Consider the following 26,976-nt stretch of genomic DNA (forward strand, 5'->3'; position numbering starts at 1 on the left):
CATAATTCCTTCTGATCGTTAATATTTCTATTGCTCCCTCTCTTTTCCTCTCTGAAATCAATAAAAATATATTTTGAAAAAAGAAAAGAATGTGAGGAAACCTTTAGACAGTGTTATTTCGTTCTGTACATCAGAAAGTTTATTCTAGAGAGAAACCTTACAAATGTGATCTGTGAGATTAATCCTTGTCAATGAAGTCTTATTTAACATCAGAGAATTCATTGTGAAGGAAAGCCTTACAAATATGTAGAATGAGGCACAACTTTTAATTATCCTTGTTGTCTTGCTCAACATAAGAGTATTCATACTGGAGAGAACGCCTGTAAATGTACTGTGTGTGACTTGGATAAGCAGTGGGGATGTCTGCACTGTGTTGCTCCTTGGTAGAGCGTGGACACATGAACCAGGAAGTCAGCATTCATTTCCCGATCAAAGCTCATGCCCTGTTTGTGGGCTAGATACCCAGTAGAGTTCACGCAAGCTCGGCTGATCGATAATTCTGCATTATCATTGCTGTTTCTATCCCTCTTCCTTCTCTCTCAAATCCAATACCAGTGAGTTGTAGTACAAGGCAGGAGATGTTTCTTACCCAGAATGCAGAATTGCCGTGAACTTTGCATTGGAGAGAGGGCACCTGTTTCTGAGGTGCACTACTAGCTGAATTCAGAAAAGTAAGTTTATTTTTTTCATTTCATATTTCATATTCTTTGTTATTTTTTTTCCTCATTTTTCTACTCAGCTGATACTCTTTCCTGCAGTGCTATAACAATGGCATCTTAATGTCTTCCTCTCTCACATCAGCCCTTCTGGCCCCTGTAGCTTCTGTCCTGTAGTTTGAAGTTTTACTAATGCAATAACTGACTTCAGAATTTGGCAAAATTTTGCTTTATATTTATGAAGTAGGTAGACCACTATTCATGTTTTCATGCTGGATCCTATAGTTTTGAATATGAATATATATATATTTTAATATATTTTATTGATTTTTTACAGAGAGGAAGGGAGAGAGATAGAGAGTTAGAAACATCGAAGAGAGTGAAACATTGACCAGCTTCCTCCTGCACACCCCCTACTGGGGATGTACCCGCAACCAAGGTACATGCCCTTGACCGGAATCGAACCTGTGGCCTTTCAGTCCGCAGGCTGACACTCTATCCACTGAGCCAAACCAGTTAGGGCTGAATATGAATATTTATGGGCAATTACAAATTGGATTCTGTGTCCTTTATAACTGGAATGATGTTTCTTGATTTTTATTTGTATGCTTAAGAATTTCACAGTGTTACCTCATTAACTTCTTTCTTAGGATGGACTCAGCCTGTATTAAACAGATTTTATTCTCAGTGACTTGAATGTAACTGGATGTTTGTCATTTTTTCTAGAGGAACCCCAGTGACCGTGGCAGATTTGCAGTTAAAATTTTTTATTATTTTGCATCAGAAGTTATTTTCTATCTTCACAGAATGACCACAGGTATGTTCATAGGCATTACCTGTCCCTGGAGTGTTATCCAAGCTGTCACTGTAAGTTCCATGAACAGCAGGATAGCAGAGATTAAAATGAAAGCTCCACATTCATTCTCCAGTGTCTTGTGCTGAACTTGTACAAGGTGGTAAACATCAGTTCCTATGCATGTGGCACCCAAAAGGACTGACAAAATCATTACAGAAACAAGATGTTCAATATCCTTCCACTTTACTTTCTGACATACCCATGGAGCATTCGTATGTATATGTATGTGCTGATACTGTGTGGACTGTGGTTCATCTGGACCAGGGGCTTTATGAATTTGTTCTGTACAAGGACATAATATGAGGCCCTGATCATTCAAAGAATAGAATTCCGTCTAGACAATAGTTCCATTTTCTGGTATTGTGAGGAATATTGAGGAGGTGTATCGATGGGAAATATACATAAGATCTTTTTCCCCTCCCAATGGTCATTACAAAAATAGATGAAGCGGACATTGTTTCTAGGTTTAGAGGATCTTCTGTTTACATTTTGTCCAGATAGCATTTTCTTGTGATTTGGAGTGAAATGCTCTAAAACAGAGGTCTCAACATTTTTTTATCTCATGGCACACATGGAGTAATTACTGAAATTCTGAGGGCCACCAAAATATATATTTTTGTCAATCTTCCAAAAAAAAGGAGTCTGATTTGGATCCATGCACATCACACAGCTGTTACTGTGCTGGCCTTTGTCACATTTTATTCGACTGTCTATGAGTAATGTAGTCCATGCTATTGACTAAACAGCCAGGTGTTGCTTCATCTAAAAAAGTTTGCAGCACACCAGTTTGCCTGTGTGACACTCCGGTTGATAATCTCTGCTATAAACATATCCAATCCGTCTTGTCTCATTACTCATTTAAGACCACATTTTCCATATTGACTTTTTTGTCTGCTAGATGTATCCATTGATATCTATGGGAAACTAAAGTCCCCTACTATGACGGTATTTTTATGTGGTGTGTTTTCTGGCTTTGGGTGGCAGGCAATACTAGCGGGTGATATTTTATTGGCCTAAAGCAATTAAATACTTATATAGGTTAAATATAATCCTCTAGCCTGACTACTCTAAATTACAGGTTTCTAAACAGGTCAGACCTTTAAATAAAGACTTCTCTAACTCCTAAATGAATACCTATATTCATGAAAATAATGGGAAATAATTAAAATTTTTAAAATGGTGATGGGACTAAGTAAACTGATAATAGGTATTATTTGTATAACTGTTTTAAATATTGTTGATTTTAAAGTTGTTTTGTTGCCCTAGCTGATTTGGCTCGGTGGATAGAGCGTCGGCCTGCGGACTGAAGGGTCCCAGGTTCAATTCCGGCCAAGGGCACATGCCTGGTTGCAGGCCCGATCCCCAGTGGGGGGCATGCAGGAGGCAGCCAATCAATGATTCTCATCATTGATGTTTCTATCTCTCTATCCCTCTCCCTTCCTCTCTAAAATCAATAAAATTGTTTTTTTTTACCAAATATAAGGAAAAGTAACAGGAGACATTCTACATTAATATCAATGTCCCATTAACTAGATTATTGGGACTACTAAAGTCAAAATATTCATTTAAAACTCCATTCCCAGAATACAAAGATTTCAAAGACCACAACTTACCACTAAAAATTTTATCCCTTGAAAAATACATGAATTGAAATCTGTTTCCCACTATGATGGATGGGACTATCTCATCAGGGGCCTAACCATGAATGGATATCTGGATCTGTCTCTGACACCCCCACCCTCCTGCTTCCCTAAATCAAGCTGCCTCTCCCTTCAGTTGGGGAACAGGGAGGGGCTGAGACAGCAGGCTGCCCTTCCCCTCCCCCTGCCTCACAGGCAAATCGCAGGTAAAAAGTTTCCGGTTTCAAACCCAAACTGCCCGCCTTTTGAGTTCCCTGTAACTTCACTGTAAGAATGTGCTCCCGGCTTGTGAAGATCCCGGGAAAGACCCCGCCCTGGGACACCTGCAGCTGAAGGGCAGACCAGCCATAGCTCTAAGCACAGCCTCTGGGAGCTGGGAAACTTGTGTGTGAATTCCAGGATCCTGCTCCCTCTTTATGCTTTTGCCACAGCTGCCATTCACTCGCTAGCACCCTAATAAAGGAACAGCCCCTCTATCTGGGGTGCCTTGTGCCATCAGAGGGCACCTGGCTCTTTCCTCCCTTTAAAGAAGTAAAATAAACACCCTCCCTCTGCTCCTGTCTCTTTTCTCCCTTGTGAATCCTTTCGCAGCCACAACACCAGCCAAAACCCTGACAATGACATGGGAAACTCCCCCAGGAAGGGCTGTCCCTGTGGGAGGAGGAGCGGGGACCCGGGGCTGCCCCCTCGCTCCTGCCCCGCCCCCCCACCCCCCCACCCCCCTACCCCCCTACCCCCCTCTGTCCCTGCACAGGCCTGGCCGCCGGGCTCGGCCCCGCCCCCATCGCGGAGTCGCTCAGCTCAGGCTCTGGCCCCGCCCACCCCGCAGGGAGGCGCATGCGCAGTTCCTTGCAGACGCGGAAGCGGCCGTGGAGGGGAAGGTGGCGGTTCCCCTGAGGAGGGTGTTTGTCTTTAAAGCTGACGCTCCCCGTCCCCCTCCCCGCAGGGAAGGCTGAGGGCGCTGCCGGCGCTGAAGTCCTTGTTGGGGTCCCCGCCCCGGAGCCTCTCTCAGCGGTGAGTCCGCGTCCCGGGAGGCTGCGCGGTGCGGGCGCCACGTTCCTTTGGGAGGAAACGGAGGCCCCGGCCCGGGGTCTCTCCGCCTGTGGCTGTGGCCACCGCCTGCCGCGCGGTTTTCCTGCTGAAAACCGTTCCCGGGGCCGCCGGTGCTCCCCGCGGGGCTGAGAGTCTGGGTCAGGGGGTTCCCGCCCTTTGCGCCCCTCCCCCCGCCCGGCGCTTTCCGCCCAAAGAGCCCGGATGGCTCCCGGCCTGGGGGTCCGCACCCCCCTCCTAGGCCCACCCCCATTTAATAAGGGGTCTGCCTGCCCGGGGAGCACAGTGTCCATGGGGGGCTCAGGGGGAGGACGCGGTGTCCCCTGAAGAGGCGACCTGCCCGCAGGAAGGGGCTTTGTGGGCGCGGTGACTGCGGGGGGCGGGGGCCCAGGCTGGGGGGTCAGGAGGGAGTGAGAGACAGACACGTGGGCGGGAGGAAGGCCAGCGAGGGGTCCACAGAGGGGCCCATAGGGGTGTGGGGGGGACTGGACGGCGACGGTAGGAGTGAGGGGGTCACTCGGGAAAGTGGCCTGAGGAGGAAGGAAGTGGAGACACAGGGAGGAGGGGGAGCCCAGAGAGAGGAAGGGGGGCTGAGAGGGAGCGGGTCCTGGGGAGCAGAAGTGGGGGCCGCACTGGAGCAGGCACTTGAGACAGAGACACGGGTTCAGAGGAGGAGAGTTGGGGGAGCGAGTGCAGGACAGAAAGGGGGGCTCAGGGATGAGGGAGCAGAGGGAGCAGCCCTGAGTCAGCAGCTGTGGGAGCGGGACAGACGGGAACAGGCAGCAGAGGGGCCGCGGGCGTGGGGAGGGGAAGACGCAGACGTGTGTGGAGATGGAGCCTCAGAGACCGGGAGAAAGAGCCCCTGAAGGGAAGGAGGTTTCAGGAGGTTCATGGTCCAGGTGTAGGACAGACAGAGAGAAAAGGGGGGCGGGGGGAGCAGAGGAGAGGGGGACACAGGAAAGGACCACAGTGGAGAGAAAGGGAGCAGGAGACAGAGACAGAAATACAGTGGGGCCTTGACTTACGAGTTTAATTCGTTCCGAGACCGAGCTGGTGAAGCAGCTCGTTAACTCAAATTACTGTATCAACTCAATGCAAAAAATTGGCCGAGAGACAGCTGGTACCTCAAAAAACTCTTTAGTCGGGACACTGGGAAGTCAAGGCCCCAATGTACATAGTCGTGGGAGGAGGGGAACCCTGATCTGAGTGAGCTGATGGGGTATGGATGGTTAAGTTGTGATATATCGGCTCGTGGCTGTGTGTGTGTGTGTGTGTGTGTGTATATATATATATAGATAGATAGATATTACTATTGATTACCAAGAAGCAAGGAGGGGGAGAGAGAATTAAAAACATCAATGAGCCCTGGCCAGTTTGACTCAGTGGATAGAGCATCAGCCTATGAGCTGAAGGGTCCCCGGTTTGATTCTGGTCAGGGGCACATGCCCAGGTTGTGTGCTCGATCCCCAGTGGGGGACTTGCAGGAGGCACCCGATCCATGATTCTCTCTCATCATGGATGTTTCTCTCTCTCTCTCCCTCTTCCTTCCTCTCTACAAATCAATTTAAAAGAAAAAAAACACATCAATGAGTAAAGACAATCATTGATCAGCTGCCTCTTGTCTCCCCCCCACCTCCCCCTCGCGCACCCCCTCACCATTAGGGATCAAACCTGCACTCTGGCCACATGCTCAGCCAGTAAATCATGCCGCCTAACCATGGCTTTATATATTTGACAGCTGAATTGTCTTAGTTATACAGACTTGAATGAGAATGACAAATCTCCAGTTTATAAAGCTTCGGAATTTTACCATGATTTGCTTCCAATTGCAACCCTTATTCGCTCAGATGGGAGAGACTTGTCTGTTGGTCCTGGGTCCCCATTTCCTGGGTTGGCAACGAGGAGGTGACCTGTGTTTATCACCACCTGGTTCTTTTTCAAGGAACATTAGAAACCTTAGGTTTTTTGTTGTGGTGTTTTGTGTGTGTGTTTCTTCAATGGATTTACTTTTCCTGTGTCTGACAATTTATTATTTAAGAACATCCTGAGATAAATCCTCTGGGTCTTCTCAGATCCCCGGAGGAGCTTAAAGAAATGCCCTCAGGGGCACTCTCCCCCATAGAGTTGGACAGCTTTTCTGGGTGGGACATCCTTGGTGACTGAGGGCCTCCAGGTGATGGAAGGTGAGGACGGGGGATTAGTAGGAGGGGTGCAGGATGCCTTTGTGAGAGTGGGGAGCAGGCTTTGTTCAGCGGAGGTAAGGGTGTGCTCTGTTCGATCTTGAAGGTCAGGACAGAAGCTCACGTTCTCATTTCTGTAGGCGTTTGTGGATGTCTTGGGAGGAGAGACACATGAAGATACACACTCAAAAATTCACAGTGTGGTCTCCATGTAGGAGCTCATTGTTTCTCACTCTCTCCTGTGACGAAGGACAGGCAGGCATGGCCTTTTCTTCATTTCCAGGTCCTTTTGACTGAGGGTGAGGTAATTGAGACGCCGTGCTGACGTCTTTGAAGGCACATTCTGTGACTCCTCAACATATCCTCGCCTGAGACAACAACCCAGACCCTGATCAGGACCAGGACCAGGACCAGGACCAAATGGCTGCTTCTCAGGTAAAAGATGTGTCCTGGGTCACAGGCTATGTTTCCTTTTCCTCTGACATCTGTGGATTTAGAACCTGCCACTTCTGATGTTGGTGCTATTCATGCTCTTTTCCTTTACTTACTTAATTACAGGTTTTCTTATGATATAGTTTTGTCCTTTGGCCCAGAGCCTTCTCTGCATTCATGTTATGCAGGTTCCACCAGGTCAAGAAGATTTCCCACCTTTAATTGATGACTTTCCCTTACTGAAAACATCCCCCTCTGATGAATCAACCTTGGAAGGCAGCCATGTCTAACATCTAGAGACTTGCTCACTAGATTAGTAAGAAAGACTTGCTATTTAAATCTTTTTTTTTTTTTTTAAATATATTTTATTGATTTTTTACAGAGAGGAAGGGAGAGAGATAGAGAGTTAGAAACATCGGTGGGAGAGAAACATCGATCAGCTGCCTCCTGCACATCTCGCACTGGGGATGTGCCCGCAACCCAGGTACATGCCCTTGACCGGAATCGAACCCGGGACCCTTCAGTCCGCAGGCCGACGCTCTGTCCACTGAGCCAAACCAGTTTCGGCGCTATTTAAATCTTTACAGAACATGAGAGGTACACATGGATTGACACTTGCAAAAAATAATGTTCATTTATGACCATTTTCACATAATGACTTGCTTATTTATGTATTTTTGCTATGACATGTCCTTTCCTGTGCCTCAGTCACTTGATATCCATTGTTCCAGTTCACCTGATATTCCCTTGGCTGAGATGCTCCCCTAATCATAGAATTTATTGAGAGATGTGCACAGACCATCCAGAAGCCCCCCTCTTCGTCTTAGCTTCTACTTGCTTAGAAAAATAAAAGCCCTACTTTTATTTCCTACAGATCACTGTCTTTTGACATGGGAGCTTCAACCAATGAGGCCTTCTTGCTGTAAATTTTTATAATATTCTACACTCATTCATGGACATACTCGACATAATCACTTTTTATATTTTCCAGAAAGTTTACAAGAATCATATTATTAATGTATCTCCAATTCAGTTAAATTTCTATGATTGTAGCTCTCCACTAATGACACATAAAAATTTCCAAATACATTAGCGACTCAGAAACAGTAGGTCTAATATTTTCTATCATTATGTGAGTTCATCTCCTTATTGTGTTTATAATACACAAAGGGTATCATTCACAAAGAGGTTCATGAAATTTATGGAATCACAAAATAACCTTGATTTCATTGACATGACAATTCTTTTTTCTATCCATTTTATATTGTAGGTAAGTTCTCTTAAGTGTGTGTCTCTACATAAAATGTTAACATCGTTGGAGCTATATTTTCTTACTTGCTTAACCTGTCTTTATTCTTCTTCTCAGTTACAGAAACAGCTGTGAATATTCATGAGGTTTTTATTATGGGTATTGACCTGTGTTTGTTTTTTAATTGTAGATTGAGTTTGAAATAAAATTGAAGGTTTACTAGTAACTTTAATTATGTGTTTCACAAATTCTTAGAAATTCTTGTTCTAAGAATACTCATAGTAAAATTTCAAATAGGATTGTGGTTCCTATGTGTCCTGTTCCATGAGAACTATAAAATCCATTGAAAACTACTTTCACTTAAAAGTTATGTATGAATTTTTTCCTGTGTATTCAGATGTATGACAAATGGAACACAAACATTGGCTTCACAAGTGAAAAGTGAGCTTGTTACACATGTGGAAACACAGGCCCCATCTGAGAACCTGGCTCAGAATCTGTATTTTTAGAAAAGTGCAGTCGTGGTTGACTGTGTTACACTTCAGGCCGTAATTATGCTTCCAACTGAGCGTGACATCTCCAGCTGAGGAATACACACCACGGACCCTGAACGATGCAATCACAGCCCTCAGAAACCCATATGCCCATGTCGATGCCCTAATTTTACAGTTTATTTTCCTGAAAAGTAAAGTCTGTACCATGGATTTTGGGACAGTTGTCATCCTCATTTGTTAGTGTTCGAAAACATACCAGAGAATGTTACTGGGAAAGTGATCTTACTGGGTGATTCAGGATATTCCCCTTGGTCAAAACCTCTTCTCCTCACACGGTTTTCTTTTTTGTTTGTTTCTTTTTTTTCCCTTCATTTTTTTCTTTATCTCCTAACACTGTTTTCATGTTGGGTGACATTATGCACTGTTCTGGTGACCTCTTGGTAAACCTCTTTTCTTTCAGGGGCCGTTGACCTTCAGGGATGTGGCCATAGATTTCTCTCAGGTGGAGTGGGAATGCCTGGACCCAGCTCAGCATAAATTGTACCTGGATGTCATGTCGGAGAACTACAGCAACCTGATCTCTGTGGGTAAGGATGACTTCCTTCCCGAGTTGTTAATTCACCTTCAGGGTTTTTTTCCCTTTATTTTAACATCTTTAGGAGGCTTCTGCTTTCTAGGGTAGACTTTCTGATTCTTGCTCTTAGGGAACATATAGGGGTTTTCTGGTTTAGAAAAGAAAGACTGTTATGTGAATCAGGAACTCAGTGTTTGAAAATTTTACTTGTTGTCTAGACTAAGGTTCTGTCACAAAACAGTATTTTGGAAAACAGTTTTCTAGAATATTCAAATTTTCAGTGGACAAACTGGATTGGAAATAGGAGAATCTCTATCAAAACTCATGTTCCATCTACACATATAAAAACCTAAACTACCTTTAGGATGGAACAACCGAACAGCCAGTTGCTATGACGCACGCTGACTACCAGGGGACAGGCACTCTGTTTGTATATGGTCACACCCCCTTTAGGGTGGAGGTCCCCACTGGGGTGCCTGGCCAGCCTGAGGGCCGTTTTCAGGCTGGCGGGTGACTGAAGCTCCCAACCTGTCATTTTTTTCTTTTTTTTTTTTATTCTGGGCCAGCTTTAGCTCTGAGGCTCGGCTCCAGCTATGAGACTTCCGCTGCTGAAAGCAGGTTTCTGGCCTTTGTTTACCTTCTGTATTTGAAACAATGTTGCGGTCCTGCTGGCTGAAGCCAGGGTTTTGTTTAGCTTCTATATTTGTAACAGTATTGTTTAGAGTGCAGCTGAGAGGCCGGCAAGGCAGGCGGGGAAGCTTGGCTTCCTCTGTCACTGAAGCAAGCAAGCCTCCCTGTTCGCGTCAGCTGCCTGGCTGCCGGCCGCCATCTTGGTTGACAGTTAATTTGCATATCTCACTGATTAGCCAATGGGAAGGGTAGTGGCCGTACAGCTAATTACCATGTTTCTCTTTTATTAGATAGGATTCTTTTCCACTACTACATGTATTATTCACAATTTTGGGGAGAAATATTCTATTCTTATCTTGCACATTTAACATTTTTTTTTACTTAAGAGAGAAAGGGAGACAGGGAGAGATGGAAACATCAGTGATGAGAGAGAATTATTGATCAGTTGCCTCTTGCACAGCCCACTCTGTGGATTGAGCCTGCAACCCAGGTATGTGTTCTGACCAGGAATCGAACCGTGACCTCTTGGTTCATAGGTAGATGCTCTTGCCTCATTTAAAAAAAAAATTATTTTATCTTTTTGATGCTGTGGTTGGATTTTAATATGCTTCCTTATATACCAAATCTTGATTTCATTCTCTATTTCATCTATTCTACTTTATTTTTTTATTTATTTTTGTTAATCCTTACCCAAGGATATTGTTCCATTGATTTTTAGAGAGAGAGTGCCAGGATATTGGAGAGACAGAAAGAGATACACTGTTGTGAGAGAGACACATCGACTGGTTGCCTCCCGTATAAGCTGACCAGGGCCGGGGTTCAAGCCTGCAACCGAGGTACATGCCCTTGACTGGAATCGGACCCAAGATCCTTCATTCCTCGGGTGGATGCTCTATCCATTGAGCCAAACGGAATTGGGCATTCATCTACTCTACTTTAGAATCCTTGCAATATTTAAATTTATTTCATTAGTGGATCCTTCATTTCTGACTCATATGTTTAATGGTTTCCTTGTTCTTTTTTATGCTATTGAAGTTTTCATGATGTTTCTTGAGTATCATTATAACCATTGCTTTGAACTATGTATCTGGTATGCTTGCCTCCATTTCTTCTTCTGGAAATTTCCCCGTTTTTTGCATTTGGGGGCCGTCTTTTGTCTTCTCACTTGGCCGGGTCTCTGTGTTTGTCTCTGTGTACGTATTAGGTAGAGTTGCGCCATCTGCTGGACTTGGTAGTGTGATTCAAGTAGGCGTTCTGTAGGGCCCAGTGGCACGCCCTCCCGAGTGACTCCAGCAAGGTGCTCCAGGCCTGTGCTGTGTGTGGGTTGTGTTTTCTGTCCTGCTGTCCTGGAGCCTTGATTGTTGTTGGCACATTACTGAAGGGATCAACCCCCAGGCAGATTCACTGTGAGGACCAACTGCAACTTCAGAAGAGAAGCAGCAGTGCTGGGGCCAAAGCCTCTGTAACTGAACTTGCTGATGTAGTACTTGAGTGTCCACCAAGTCTGCCCCGTGAGTGTGTCTCCCCTGGAGGTTGTCGGGTTGTAATCCGACGGGGCGGGGGGGGCGGGGGGCGCGTTATGAAGCTATGGAACGAATGGACTGGCTCTGGGGCCTTCCAGGAGTTGTGGGCCAAGGTCAGTCACCACCTGTGTCTTCCTGGGGCCACTTGATATGAGCTATATAGGGACCTGCAAATGAATATTTCTTTTATTCTTGTTAAGTATGTTTTTATTGATTTTAGGGAGAGAGGAAAGGAGATAGATAGAAACATCATTGATTAGCTGCCTCCTGCACGCCCCCTACTGTGTACGGAGCCTGCAGTCCAGGCATGTGCCCTGAGTGGGAATTGGACCAGCATCCTCTTGGTCCATGGGTCAGTGGTCAACCACTGAGCTGCACCAGCTGGGCAATGGCTGCTGCTTGTGTTTAGCTTGGAGTTGCCCAGGAGAGGTCCAGCTGCCACCCAAAACCAGTTGCCACCAAACCCAAGCCTCAAGACACTTAAGTGTGACGTACGGGGCACATGAAAGCCAAGTGCTGCTTGTTTTAGGGATTTGGGGAACGTCTGAAGCATGAGGAAAAAGAGGCCATTTTTATGGAAAAGCCACTAAACACAGCAAAGCAGCTTGGCCGGGCCCCCAAGTTGGGTGGGACAAGTTCTCCAGCAGTCATTAGGTCAAAGCTACAGTGTTAACCAGGTTGATGGAGACCCATATGGTGCGCGCTTGCTGGCTTTGTGGGAAGGTCTCAGAAATGAGCAATGGACTGATCGATGTTTCTCTCTCATCGATGTTTCTAACTCTCTACCCCTCTCCATTCCTCATTGATAAAATATATCAATAAAATATATTTTTAAGAAAATAAAAATAATAAAATAAACATTCAAAAATAAGGAGGAAATCCTGCGACTCCAGCATTCCTCAGTCTCACTCAGCCCCAGTGCACAGAGGTTGAGTGTTTCCTTTGTTGTGATAGGTTCCCCAAGTTTAGTTCATTGCATTTGTAGTATTTGTTTATATATGAGGGAAGTGAATGATAGTTCAACCTTAAGTCTATTTCCATTAAAGTCATGTGCATGTTTGTTTGTAACCCTTACCCCTACTTTGCTTGTGACTCGCCTTGTTTCTTCCTCTGCTCAGGTGATGGAGAATGGTTGCTTTGTCCTGTGTAGTTATGGACATACACTTAATATTTGTTTTTGTTTTTGTTTTCTGCGTTTTGCTTCCTCTTTAATATTTGTTTTTATGGATGAATTTATATTCTCTTCATGTGAGATAAAATCTTACCATCGAAGGTAGTTTTTGAAAAGTTTTATAATTCTGTGTATTTTAGATGTTATTTTTCAGTTTCAATTTTTGTAAAAAACATGTGACTTGAGCTAGCCTGTGTGGTTCATTTGGTTAAATTGTCTCGTACACTGAAAGGTCACGGTTCAATTCCCGTTCAAGGTACATTCCTAGGTTGCGGGCTCAGTCTCTGGTTGCTGTGGATGTAGGAGGCGGAGGGTCAATGCTTCTCTTTTACATTGATGTTTCTTGCTCTCCCTTCCTCTCTAAAAATTAATAAAGGTTTTTAAAAACACAACAACATGAATAAAAATCTACCATCTTTACCATCTGTAACTGTACAGTCCAGTGGTATTCATTATATCACCTTGTTGTGCATTTCATTTCTCAAAACGTCCATCTTGCAGAAATGTCTCAATATGCATTAAAAAACTACTTCCTCATTTGTTTGAAAAGCAAGGCCCGTAACTCCCTTTTTTTTTTTTCCTGAGGTGAACGACATTAGATTACTCACCTAAGGGAAACCATAGTTTCTGTCCCTTTGTCACTTTTGTGCTTCACTTAAAAAAATGTCCTCAAGGTTTCTCTCTGTATTGATCTACTTCTGTTTCATGGCAGAATCGTCTCCCATTGTACGTATATAGTAAACTTTCTTCATTCAACTATGCATGAACCTTTGGGTTGTTTCCACCTTTCACAGGCTTTTGTGAATAACGTCATAATGGACACAGATGTGCAAATGTCTCTTGTGGTTTCTCCTGTAAATGTTCTTTTTTTTATAAATACCTAGAAACAGGATAGCTGCATTATGGGATTATTCTGTTTGTAATTTTTTGACAAATGCTACTGTGTTTTTTATACTGTTGGTACCAATTAATATTTCATTCAGCCACGTATAGGGTCCATTTTCTCAACAGTTTATAAAACACTTGATATACTTTGTTTCTTTTTTTAAATTTTTTATGGTTTAAAGTATTACATACAGTATTCCATATGTCTCCATCTCCCCCCATTGACCTCTCTCCTGCCACTCCTACCCCTCTATACTTTGTTTCTTTGATCCTGGTCATCCTTATTCTTCTGAAGTGACATCTTGTGTAGTTGGTTTTTTTATGTAGTTTATAAATGTTTATTATCCATATGTGCATGAAAAAGTTAATAGGAAAACGCTGGCTGGTGTGTTTCAGTGGTTAGGACATCCGCCCGAGCACCAAAGCATCATGGGTTCAATCCCAGCCCCATTGGGGCATGTGTGGGGGGCTAGTAATCAATGTTTCTTTCTCTCTTACTCTCCCCCCTCTTTCTCTCTTACTCTCCCCCCTCCCTCCCTCCATTCCACTCTCTTTAAAAATTAATGAATCCCAGTTGGCTCAGTGGATAGAACATTATCCAGGTGACTGAAGGGTCCCGGTTCGATTCCGATTAAGGGTACATACCTGGGTTTCAGGCTTGATCCCTGGCTCTGGTCAGGGTGCAAACCAGAGGCAAACAATCGATGTATCTTTCTCACATCGATGTTTCTCTCTCTGTCTCCCCCTCCCTTCCACTTTCTTTAAAAATCAGTGGAGCCTAGCTGGCATGGCTCAGTGGTTGAGTGTCAGCCCAGGAACCAGGAGGTCATGGTTCGATTCCCTGTCGGGGCACATGGCCAGGTTGTGGGATCGATCCCCAGAGTGGGGAGTATAGGAGGCAGCTAATCAATGACCACTGTAATCATTGATGTTTCTATCCCTCTGCCTTTCTCTCTGAAATCAATAAAACTATATTTCAAAATATGTTTTTTACTTTTAGTAAAAATCAGTGGAAAAATATCCTCAGTGATTATTAACCAACAAAATAAAAGAAAATCAATGCAAAAACATCCTTGGGTAAGGATTACTACAACAACAGCAGCAAAAAACAATAAGAAAGCTTCCTGAACTTGAGATCAGATACTTCAAAGAAAAAGTCTGTGATGGAGTTTTTCAAAGAGCACTTTTTGCCAGGCCCGTGTGACTCAGTGGTTGACTGTCGACCCTATGAATCAGGAGGTTATAGTGCGATTTCTAGTCGGGGCACATGCAGTGTTGTGGGCTTGATCCTTAGTGTGGGCATACAGGAGGCAGCCGATCAATGATTCTCTCTCATCACTGATGTTTCTATCCTTTCATCTGTGGAATCAATAAAAATATATTTTTAAAATGAAATAAAAATCACTTTTAGATGCATAGCAAAATGGTATAGAGTTAATGACAATTCCCACATGCTCCCTGCATAACCTGCCCCTTCTCTATGTTTCTATCAGTGGTACATTGATTATATATAGGAAGCTACATTGGCACATTATTATCACTCAAAGTTGTAGTTTTCCTTAGGGTTCACTGCTGGTTTGCACACTCTAAGGATGAGGAAAAATTTATGATGGCACATTTCCAAAATGATAGTCTACAGATTAACTTCTAGGATCTAACGATTCTCTCTCTCTTCTCTGACTATTCTTCCCTATTTCCCCCACACTCCAGGAACCATTGATTTGTTTGCTGATTTCTTCATTTCTTTTTCTGAAATGTCATATAGTTATTACATAATATGTCGCCTTTTCAAATTGGATTCTTTTTTTATTTTATGTATTGGGGTTTTTTTGAGAGACTTATGTATGCATTTATTTATGGTTGATTCTTGTAAGCGCCCTGATCCAGGATCAAATCCCATCCATGACGTATCTGGGCGGTGCTGTAACCAATTCAGCTACCTGGCCAGGCAGATTGGATTCTTTCACTTAATTCTAAGTTTCTATCGTCTCTCTTCATGTTTTGATATATTACAGTGGTGCCTTGACTTATGAGTTTAATTCATTCCGTGACGGAGCTCGTAACTCAAATTACTCATATGTCAAATCAATTTTCACCATTACAATGAATTGAAATGCCATTAATCCATTCCGGACACCCAAAAAACACCGCAATTGTTTTGTTAAATTTTTTAAATAAGAAAAATGTATTTAAAAATAACGAATATTGTATAAAAACACAATACTGAACAATAGAATGTAGTGCAATAAACTTGTTTTATTAAGTTTAATGTACACCATTTACCTTGGAGATCAAATGACTTAAAGATGCTGATGGAGTTGGAGGAGAAAGGCTGAACTGAATAACTGAATCTTATTTGCTGATTTTTGCCCTTTTCGCCACGCTTTCATCACTTTCATCTACAGGAGTTTTCGATAAAAACCTGTCCAATGAGATCTGTTTCATCCTCCCTTTCAGAATATTTCTGAAATGAGTTGGGCAAGTGTCATTAAATAGCTCCATTGCACGCCCAGTTGCAATTTTTTCTGGGTGTTTCTTTTGAATAAAGTCTGAAAGTTTCTCCCACATTCCCAACATTTCCTTTATCTCACCATGTCTGACAACGGAGTGAATGCCAGTCCTCTTTTTAAAATTTTTGAACCAGCCCCGACTGGCTTCAAACAGCTCGCCCGATGCCTCGTCCATTGAAGTGCCTGGGGTCTGCTGCAGCAAATCAATGTAAATAGCTCGTGCCTTCTCACAGATTCTAGCCTTCGTCACGGTATCTCCTGCGAGCTGCTTCTCTGTTAACCACACCATTAGCAGCTTCTCCATATTTTCATGAATAGATGTCCGCTGTTTAGAAATTATTTTAACGCCCTTGGCTGGAGTTGTATCCTGTATCGACTCCTCCTGCTTCAGTACGGTGCAGATCATAGAAGTGCTACGCTCGTACTGCTTCGCCAAGTTGATTACACGCACACCTTGGTCATGTTTTTTGATAATTTCTTTCTTTAATTCAATGCACATCATTCGCTTCTTCTTCTCAGCACTGTCCTTCGCACTTACTTTCTTCAGATCCATGGCTGAAAAAACCAAGTTTTGCAAAATAACTGCAAGCACAAATGCGAGCACAACGCTGATGCTTCAACTAAGTGCTAACCGCTTAAAGTGAATGAGTGAGACACGTGATGCTGGGCTGATGTTGTGGCGTTCACTGTGACATTCATTGCGCCAACTAGCGGTGGGGTATCTGAAGCGGGCTCGTAACCCGAATTTTAGCTCGCAACTCAAAGCAAAAAATCGGCCGAGAGACGGCTGTATCTCAAAAAGCTCGTTAGTCGGGACACTCCTAAGTCAAGGCATCACTGTATTTATTTATAGTGGTGAATAATTTCCTATTGTATATACCTCAGTTTAATTATTCATTCACTTGTTGACACATACCTTTGTTGCTTCTGTTGTTTGTTTTTTTAAAAATTATGAACAAAGATGCTATAAAGAGCACCTTGTAGGCTTTTGTGTAGATAATATGTTTACCATTGTGGATAAGTACTAAGGAGCACAATTAATGCTTCATATGGTATGTGTATGTTTTAATTTTTTAAAAAACTCCAAACTATCTTCCCTAGTGACTATAGAATTTGGCATTTTCACCTGCAATAAATGAACATTCTAGTTGCTCCACATTTACAAAAGCATTTGGTGGGGTCACTGTTCTGGATTCTAACCTGTTCAGTGGTGGTTTAGTGTTGCTTGACTGTGCTGATTGTTACTTCTCATTGTGTTGATGTACATTTCCTTAGTGACATAAGATGCAGAGGATCTTTTTAATATGTTTTTTATTGATTTCAGAGACAGGAAGTTAGAGGGAAAGAGAAACATTCATGAGGGAGACACATCAACTGTAGTTTTTCTTAGGGTTCACTCCAGCACACACCCTAAGGCAGTGGTTCTCAACCTTCCTAATGCCGCGACCCTTTAATACAGTTCCTCATGTTGTGGTGACCCCCAATTTCATTTTTACAAATTGAACATAATTAAAGCGTAGTGATTAATCACAAAACAATATGTAATTATATATGTGTTTTCCAATGGTCTTAGGCGACCCCTGTGAAGGGGTCGTTCGACCCCCAAAGCGTTCGCGACAGAAAGGTTGAGAACTGCTGCCCTAAGGGGATCAACCTCACAACCCAGACACATGCCCTGACTGGCAATCAAATCAGTAACGTTTGGTGAATAACAGATGCTCAACCAAGTGAACCACACTTGGCCAGGGTGAGTTGGAAGACTTCTTTTTTTCTTTAAATTTTATTTTATTTCTTAAAGTATTACAAAGAGTATTACACAGTCTCCTTCCCCAGCCCTCGGACGTCCCCCCGTCCTCCCCTACCACCCAGTGTCTTGTGTCCATTGGTTATTCTTATATGCATGCATACAAGTCCTTCGGTTGATCTCTTAGCCCCCCAACCCTCTCCAGGCTTCCCACTGTAGTTTGACAGTCTGTTCAATGCTGCTCTGCCTTTGTATCTATTATTGTTCATCAGTTTATAATGGTCTTTATTATCCATAAATGAGATCATACGGTATTTTACTCGGCTTCCTAGGGGCCGTTGCAGCCTCACAGGTGCCGTCCCACCCTCACCGGGGCCATTCCAACCTCACAGGGGCCGTTTCAGCCTCATCGGTGCCGTCTCAGCATCACAGGGGCCGTCCCAACCTCACAGGGGCTGTCTCAGCCTCACCGAGGCCATCCCAGTGGAAAACTTCTTTATATGTTTTGCATAATAGTTTTGTACGTGTTCTCTTTTACAAAAATTTTTTCTCCACCTGTGGCTTCTGTTTTTTTTCTCACGTTCAACATAACTTTTTTTCTCGTTAATGTTTCAGTTGAGAGATTGGGAGTTTCAGTTTTAATAGAATCAATTAAAAAACAAACTTAAGAATTTGGCTTTCAAAAATTAGACGTGTATAACATTAAGTTCCTTTTATACTTATTTATTTGAAATATATTTTATTGATTTTTTTATAGAGAGGAAGGGAGAGGGATAGAGGGTTAGAAACATCAATGAGAGAGAAACAGCGATCAGCTGCCTCCGGCACACCTCCTGTTGGGGATGTGCCCGCAGCCAAGGTACTTGTCCTTGATCAGAATCGAACCTGGGACCTTTCAGTCTGCAGGCTGACACCCTATCCACTGAGCCAAACCGGTTAAGGCTCCTTTTATATTTCATAATATAGATGTGATATTTGTAGCTATGTGTCATCCCTGAAATAAACACATAATGAGTTATGCCTGGAGCTGATGAGATATAAATTTTGTAATGTTATATGTTACAAAATTTCATAACCAAATGAAAGTTTATTAATGTAGTTTAAATTGTACAGCACCATTAGTTCTTACTAGTGTTGTTGTGACCTCATACTGTTTGTCTTGGGTAGAATAACTCCCTTGAGTATATTTTTCAATGGAGGTTTTCTGGTGATAAAATCCCGTAGCTTGTGTATGCATGGGAAAGTCTTTCTCTGTCATATTTAAATAAAATTACTGCTGGGTATTTTATTCTTGCCTGGTAATTTCTCTTTTTTAGTCATTTGAATACTTGGTTCCACTCTCTTCTGGCTTGCAGAGTTTCTGCTGAGAAGTCAGATGATATTCTGATGGGTTTTCCATTGTAGGTTACTTTCTTCTTCCTGGCTACTTTGAGAATTCTTTTTTTTTTTTTTTTTTTTTTTGCCATTAATTTTTGACAGTTTTAATACAGTGTACCTTGGAGAGGGCCTCTTTGGATTGAATTGAGTAGGTGTTCTACTTCCTTCTTGAATTTGAAGATCTAGTTTTAACATTGGTTTGCGAAGTTCTCATCCACTATTTGTTTGAATAGCCTTTTAGTTTCCTTCTTCCTCTCTTCTTTTTCTTAGTATGCCTGTAATTCTTATGTATGAGCCTTTTCTGATGGAGTCCAATTGTGCTCATAGAGCCCTTTCTTCCTTTTCATGCTCAGGTCTCTTCTTTCTTTGCTCCATCTGTTCAGCTCTGTTTCCTACTCTAGTAATTCACCCCTAATCTCCTAAATTGCATACTTTATTTCTAAGAGTTCTGATTGGTTCTTTTTGAAAGTTTCAATCGATTTGGTAAAGTACTTGTTTTGTTCATTAATTTGTGTTCTAAGTGCATTGATCAAATTGCAGGAATTTTATCGCATCTTATGAGTATTTTCAGAACTGTAATCTTGAATTCTGTGTTATTTTTAGCACATATTTCCATGCGCTGCAGCTTGCTCTCTGGAGATTTTTCATTTTCTTTCTGAGCCTTCTCATCACCATCGTTACTAATTTGTTAGTCTCCACTGTTTAGGCATTTATTCTTGACCTTTCTGTAGCAGCTTTCTCTGAAGAGGATTTCTACCAATTTACAGCAGGTGGCCCTGAATAATAAGATTATTAACTCTGTGAACTCCCAGAGCTGACTGCAGCCGTGCTGCTTGGGTGGCTGTTTATTTTGCTCTTATTGTAATGGTCACCCCAGACCTCTGTGGGTCCCCCCACAAACCTCACCTGGTTATCCATCACAGAAGTCAACAGCGATTCCATTGCACTAGGTCTCTGTGTGCTGATACTGTGCTCTTTGACCAAGGGCAACTGGGAGCGAGTTTTGGGAATCTGAGGGAAGGTAGCGTTCTGAGGCTATATTTATTTGTCTGAAATACCATCACCCAACAGCAGACAGTCATGGCAGAACCCCTATGCTGTGTCCTTGCCCAGAAATCTCTGCTGGCTCAGCTGCTATTCTCACTGCTCACTCTGCTGGAGAACCCACTGAGACTCTCTGTTCTACCCCATGGAAACAACGAATACCACCAGCTTCCCCCCCTCTCTGGATGGAGCTGGTCACCAGCTCCTCCTACAGGGCCATGTCCATGGCCATCTGGCCTCTCCTCCCTTCTTCCCCTTTTATTCCTGGTTGCCCACCTCTAGATGTTTCAATGCGCTGGTCTCTCAGTCAGGCTTCTATGTTAAGCAGGGAATTCCTTTTTGAGATATAGTTGATAACTTGTTCAAGATGCAGGAGGAGAGGCCTGGGTGATCTCTCTAGTCTCCATTTTTCTGACGTTGCTCTCCATGTCTTCAGCTCTTAATTTCTTATCTGTTATCTCGCCTTTTCACTATTCTGTATTTATGTCACTCACTTAGTGTGCAAAGTTCTCGATTTGTTAGTGTCCCATGTGAACTTCCCTCTATCAAAACTTTCAATGTACTATGCAAGTTTTTTTATTCTTCAGCTTGGTCATATCTTTCATTGATAATTCTGTCATATTTTTATATTGGTGCATTTTTTTTTTAGCTTCCCTATTATGTTTGGTTTATTTCATAGATATTTTTATGTTTGGGCCATGTTTTTTAGTTTTTCTCAATATCTTAATATCTCTTGATGGGGTTCAGGAATTTAAACAACCAGGCCTTATAAACTTCAAATTTCTGTCAAAATTGTTTGGCAGCAGAGTATGTGTAAGTTCCAAGTTTAAATAATTTTCTATTTCTTCCCCAGAACCCTAAATATCTTTTGGTTCTTGATAACTGTCTTCAGTATTGCAGTCTCTGTAGGGTTTGAACAATGTCCCACCTTTTCTTTTTTTCTTTCTTAAATATTTTTTAATTTATTTCAGAGATGAAGGGAGAGGGAGAGATAGAAACATCAATGACGAGAGAGAATTACTATTTATTTTTAATAATTCTTTATTGTTGAAATCATTACAGTGTCCCCCAGAGAGAGAATTATTGATCGGCTGCCTCCTCCACGCCCCACACTGGGGATCAAGATTACAACACGGGCATGTGCCCTGACCAGGAATCGAACTGTGATGACCTGGTTCATAGGTTGATGCACAACCACTGAGCCATGTGGGCCAGGCACCCACTTTTTCTCTTTAGCAGCCATTACAATGCATTCACCATGTACCAGTAATGCCATTATTTTTAGCAACCTGTATCATGCAAAACAGAAACACATTTTTCAAGATGTTGCAAAAATACAAGGTCATTGAACACACACAGTACCCTCATCTCTATCTCCTCAGAGAAAAAACTGGGAATTGGGAGTTTTATCATACTGCCACTGTTTGCTAGGGTGTTTTGAAGTATTGGTGACAAATGTAAGTAACTTTTTAACCCTCTTTTATCTTACTTTTTCTCATTGTACCTTTCTTGGTTTGTTGTGAACATTTAAGTTAATTTTGGAGTACTCAAAAATGTCATTTGGTCAGTAATTGCTGGTAAGGTCAGTGTGCATTCCCCTGAGTGCCATAACTGTCAAACTTTATTTCATATCTTTCAGCTATCTTATCTGAAGACAACCAGGCCATTCTGCAAAAGCCAAAAATAAGAGATTTATTCCCTAAAATAATACTGGTAAGATATGGAAGGTATGGCTTTGATAATGTACATTTAGTGAAAGCCTTGGAATTTGAGGAGGAATGTAAGATCAGAAAAAATTATTTTATTTTTTTAAAAATATATTTTATTGATTTTTCACAGAGAGGAAGGGAGAGGGATAGAGAGTTAGAAACATTGATGAGAGAGAAACATCGATCAGCTGCCTCCTGCACACTCCCCACTGGTGATGTGCCTGCAACCAAGGTACATGCCCTTGACCGGAATCAAACCTGGGACCCTTGAGTCTGCAGGCTGACGCTCTATCCACTGAGCCAAACCGGTCAGGGCAGAAAAAATTATTTTAACATGGACAGAAGTAACCTGGTACAATTATTTATAATAAAATCATTGTCACTTAATGAGGTCGATGATATTACACATTTGGTGTAATACTCCCGATTTAAATTTGTCATATTTGTAAATTAATGTGTTTCTAAATATGAAGACCAAATATAATTTTTTTAATATTATACATTTTTGAAATGAAAATCTATGAATTTACATAATCTATGCTGTATATATAAGAATTATTACACTGTAGTGTGGCATTAAATTTTCAGTCATTTCTAGAATATAGTGATTTATAATGCACATAAAATTTAAATGCAATTAGTTTGTTGACTTTTTGTTGTTGACTTCTGTATTAAGGTATCATTATACTTATATTGAGAAATAATATTTTTGATACAAATGTCTATCATTTTTATAACTTAGGAATCTTTTTTAAATATGTCTTTATTGATTTAAGAGAGAGAACTGGAGAAGGAGAGAGAGAGAGAAATATACATGATGAGAGAGAATCATTGATTGGCTGGTTGCCTGTTGCACACCCCGCACTGGGGATCAAGGCCACAGCTCAGGCATGTGCGCTGCTGACCAGGAATCAAACTGTGACCTCCTGGTTCAAGGTTTGTTGCTCAACCGCTGAGTCACAGCATCCTGGAAAGAGTGTTGTTGTTTTGTTTTTTTTTTATTATTTTTTTTATTTTTTATTTTTTATTTTTTGTTGTTGTTGTTTTTATACACTTCATGGTTTAATAGTTATCACAGAATAGTTACTTGAAAAAAAGAGTACATGTTTAATGAAATTATAGCTGTCACTTAAAGCCTTTCCATCTTCAATGATTACCAGAATGCATGCAATGAAGACAGAAGTTATCAATGCAAGGAGCATGGGAAAAATTTTACCCAAGGGTCGAATTCTAATATACATCAGAAAATTCAGCTTCTAGAGAACCATTATCAAGTTGGAAAAGTCTTTGACCAATTGTCAAATCAAACTATACTTCAGTTTATTCCTATTGTGGCAAAAACAAACAAACGAAGAAAATGTGACAAACTTTTGAAACAATCTACAACTCATACTGAACGAGATTACATGCACACCGGAGAGAAAGCTTGCAAATTTAATTCCTGTGCGAGAATCTTCAGTCAGATACTCAATATAAATAAACTTAAGAAAATTTGTACTGGAAAAAAACATTACAAATGTAAAGAATGTGGTAAAACATTTAATTTTCTTTCAAATATTCGTAAACATGAGAGAATTCATACTGGAGAGAAGCCTTATAAATGTAGAGAATGTGGCAAAGCCTTCAGTGTTGCCTCAAACCTTAATCAACATCAGAAACTTCATAGTGGAGAGAAGCCTTATAAATGTACAGAATGTGGCAAAGCCTTTATCTATTCCTCCTCCCTTAATAAACATCAGACAGTTCATACTGGAGAGAAGTCCTATAAATGTAGAGAATGTGGCAAAGCCTTTAGCAGATCCTCATACCTTACTTATCATCAGAGAGTTCATACTGGAGAGAAGCCTTATGAATGTGGGGAATGTGGCAAAGCCTTCAGAATCTCCTCAACCCTTAATCAACATCTGAAACTTCATACTGGAGAGAAGCCTTATGAATGTGGGGAATGTGGCAAAGCCTTCAGTATCTCCTCAACCTTTAATCAACATCTGAAACTTCATACTGGAGAGAAGCCCTATAAATGTAGAGAATGTGGCAGAGCCTTTACCAGATCCTCACTCCTTACTTATCATGAGAGATTGCATACTGGGGAGACGCCCTATAAATGTAGAGAATGTGGCAAAGCCTTCGGTGTGGCATCTTCACTTACTTTTCATCAGAGAGTTCACACTGGAGAGAAGCCTTATAAATGTAGAGAATGTGGCAAAGCCTTCAGTGTCCCCTCAAACCTTAATCGACATCAGAAACGTCATACTGGAGAGAAGCCTTATAAATGTAGTGAATGTGGCAAAGCCTTCAGTGAGTCCTCAAACCTTATTCGACATCAGAAACGTCATACTGGAGAGAAGCCTTATAAAAGTCGAAAATTCAGTAGGTCCTCAAGGTGTAGTATTCATCAGAGTAGTCACACTGGAAAGAAGCCTTATAAATGTAGTGAATGTGACAAAGTCTTCTGTGACTCTTCAGACCTTAAGCAACATCAGGAACTTCATACTGGAGAGAAGCCTTTTACATGTAGAGAATGTGGCAAAGCCTTTGCCAGATCCTCAGGCCTTACTTACCATCAGAGACTTCATACTGGAGAGTAGCCTTATGAATGTAGAGAGTGTGGCAAAGCCTTTAGTCAGTTCTCAAACCTTAGTAAGAATCAGAGTTCATACTAGATAGAAGCCTTATACATGTAGAGAATGTGGCAAAGCCTTCAGTGGGGCAACAAATCACTTATCATCAGAGAGTTAGAGAAGCCTTACAAATGTAGAGAATGAGGCAAAGCCTTTAACCAGTGTTCTTGCCCTATTGTACAACAAAGAGTACATACTTGAGACAAGCCTCACAGTTTTAAGCAGTGCCATTAGTTCTTTACCAGCAGTGAGAACTTGCTCAGGGCCAAAGAATTCATACAGGTGTGAGGCCTTATGAAAGGGAAAAATGTGGAAAAGCCTTTAAAGATATTCATGATTTACTATACATGAGAGACTTCATAGTGGAGTGAAACCTTAACAGATGTAAGGAGTGTGGCAAATCCTTTCCTCGACAGTGTGATCTTATTAAACATCAGATAATTCATTATGAAGAGAAGCCTTACAAATGTGAAGACGCAGGCACATTTTTTAATGACCATGGTGTCTTTCTCAACACAATGCAATTCGTACTGGAGAGAAGAACTATATATTGAGTTAGTCAAAGCTTTTAATCAGGAGTGTTGTCTCACTCAACAAAAAAATATAATGGAGTGAAACATTACCAAAGGAGAATGTGGCAAAGCTTTTAACCTGTACTCAAACTTCCTATTAATTGGAGGGAATCATTCTAAATAGAAACAGTAAAAATATAAAGAATCTTCCCAAAGATTTAACCATTGTACTAATTTCATTGAGAATGATCAAATTGAGCTTTATAAATTGTAACACATGTGCCAAAGTGTATATTCTCATTTATATGTTATTCAACATCTGATAATTAGTGCTAGAGTGAAGCCCAGCAAATATAAAGAATGTGGCAAACTTTCACTCGGTACATGAACCGTATTTGACATCCAAATTCATACTAGGGAGAAACAATGAAAATGTAAACAGTGTCCAAAAGCCTTTATTCCACATTCATAATTTATTCCTCACATTGAAATTCCTAGCAGAGGGAAACCCTAAAACCAAAGAATGTGGGAAATCCTGTAGCTGGACCTGCAGTCTCAGTCAATATGAAGGATTGCAATTTGGACTTAATTCTATGTTTATGATATAGGAGGAAAGGCTTTTGTTCAAAAAAAAATATGCTTCTCAAAATCCTAAAAATTTTTCAAAGTATATATTTGAAATTAAATTTTAAAGTATCTGAATTGACACTAAATGAAGAGTCAATACTTCTCAAGTATTACTCTAAATCAGAATACTTATGGAGAATAATCCAATGTTTTAATGGACATAAGTGATTTTTAGTATGCTTGAATATATTAAAAACAATGTTTTCTTAAGTATAATTGCTTACAGTGTTGTCTATTTTTTATTGACATTATTTGAGACATATTGAAAAGGCAATATTAATGTGATTCTGCTCCCATATCACTGATGCTACCATGTTTTATTCCTGGTGTATGTGTTAAATCATGGGGTTGGTACTTCCTTAAAGACCTGTCAGCACTTGTATGTTACAGAGGTTTCACTGACATACTTTTCCATGGAATAGTGCATATATTGTAAGGCACACTGCTTTAAGACCATCTCACTGGAGATTGTGGTTGACTTAGAATTTTGTTTTATGTCATCACGAAACGGCATTATAAATTTCAACTAAATTTGCCAATTACTCTTTCAGGAAAATATGGTGCAGTTCATAAAAATCCTGATGTATCTTCATAGTAGCCATAGGTAGAAGTGATGAACATTGGTTGATGTGGTGAAATAAAGAAGATATGAGGCATATCTGAGAAGGTATATAGACCACTCATCCCTAAGTGCATAAAATTATTGTACGTCCATGTTTTCTAAATGATTAGCCTCCATTCAGAAGAGCAAATGAAGCACAGTTACTACATTATTATATTCCCGGCAAGTTCAGGATGACTTGTAGGAGGGTCGACAACACAATAAATACACTATACAAAAAATATGAATTTATCCACAACCATCAGCCGGTGGGAATGTGCTTCAACAGGGCAACACACCCATTCTTTTTATAGGCCTGACCCAGAAGTGGCACATAACATTTTCACTGACATCCCATTTGCCAGAACTTTGTCATTCCTGGCTTTAATGGAAGCTGGGAAATGTAGTCTTCGGCCAGGAGGTAATGCGTCCAGCCCAAAATCAGGTGTTCTGTTATTAAAGGAAGGAGGGGGAAATGAAAATCTGTCTGTGAATCAGAGTCCTTCATTAAAACACTGATTTCTTGTTTTATTGGAAAAAATTAGTACTTGCTCCTTGTCTTAAGGCAGTTATTGGCCTTCAATATAAAGAAGGAAATTAGGATACTTGCTGCCCATGTAATTATAAACACCTCTGTAAAGTCTGTAACTTAAAGTCCACTCTGTAATTAAATTGACAGTTTGTATGGCATTATTTAACTCTAAAAAAATAATATATGATTTTAGAAGGCATTTGGAGGGCCATGTGGAACCTCTTTCTTGAAGAAGAATACCGGGATCGGGTCCTGCCCGCTTTTAATTCACTTTGAATACACATTTGCCCTTTAGCAATGCATACGGGCAGATCAAAGGTAAAATTTGGTCTACAGTGTAAAGATTATCAGGATAGGAA

General features: G+C 41.3%; 1 pseudogene; it reads left to right on the plus strand.

Moving 5' to 3' along the window:
- Positions 1–6,671: 6,671 nt before the first annotated feature.
- The window catches only part of LOC139000052 (zinc finger protein 91-like), a 45,114-nt pseudogene continuing 24,809 nt past the window's right edge, over positions 6,672–26,976 (plus strand).

This window comes from Myotis yumanensis, unplaced genomic scaffold (assembly GCF_028538775.1).
Source record: "Myotis yumanensis isolate MYYU_CA2020_CCGP unplaced genomic scaffold, mMyoYum1.0.hap1 SCAF_23, whole genome shotgun sequence".
Classification (NCBI taxonomy): Eukaryota; Metazoa; Chordata; class Mammalia; order Chiroptera; family Vespertilionidae; genus Myotis; species Myotis yumanensis.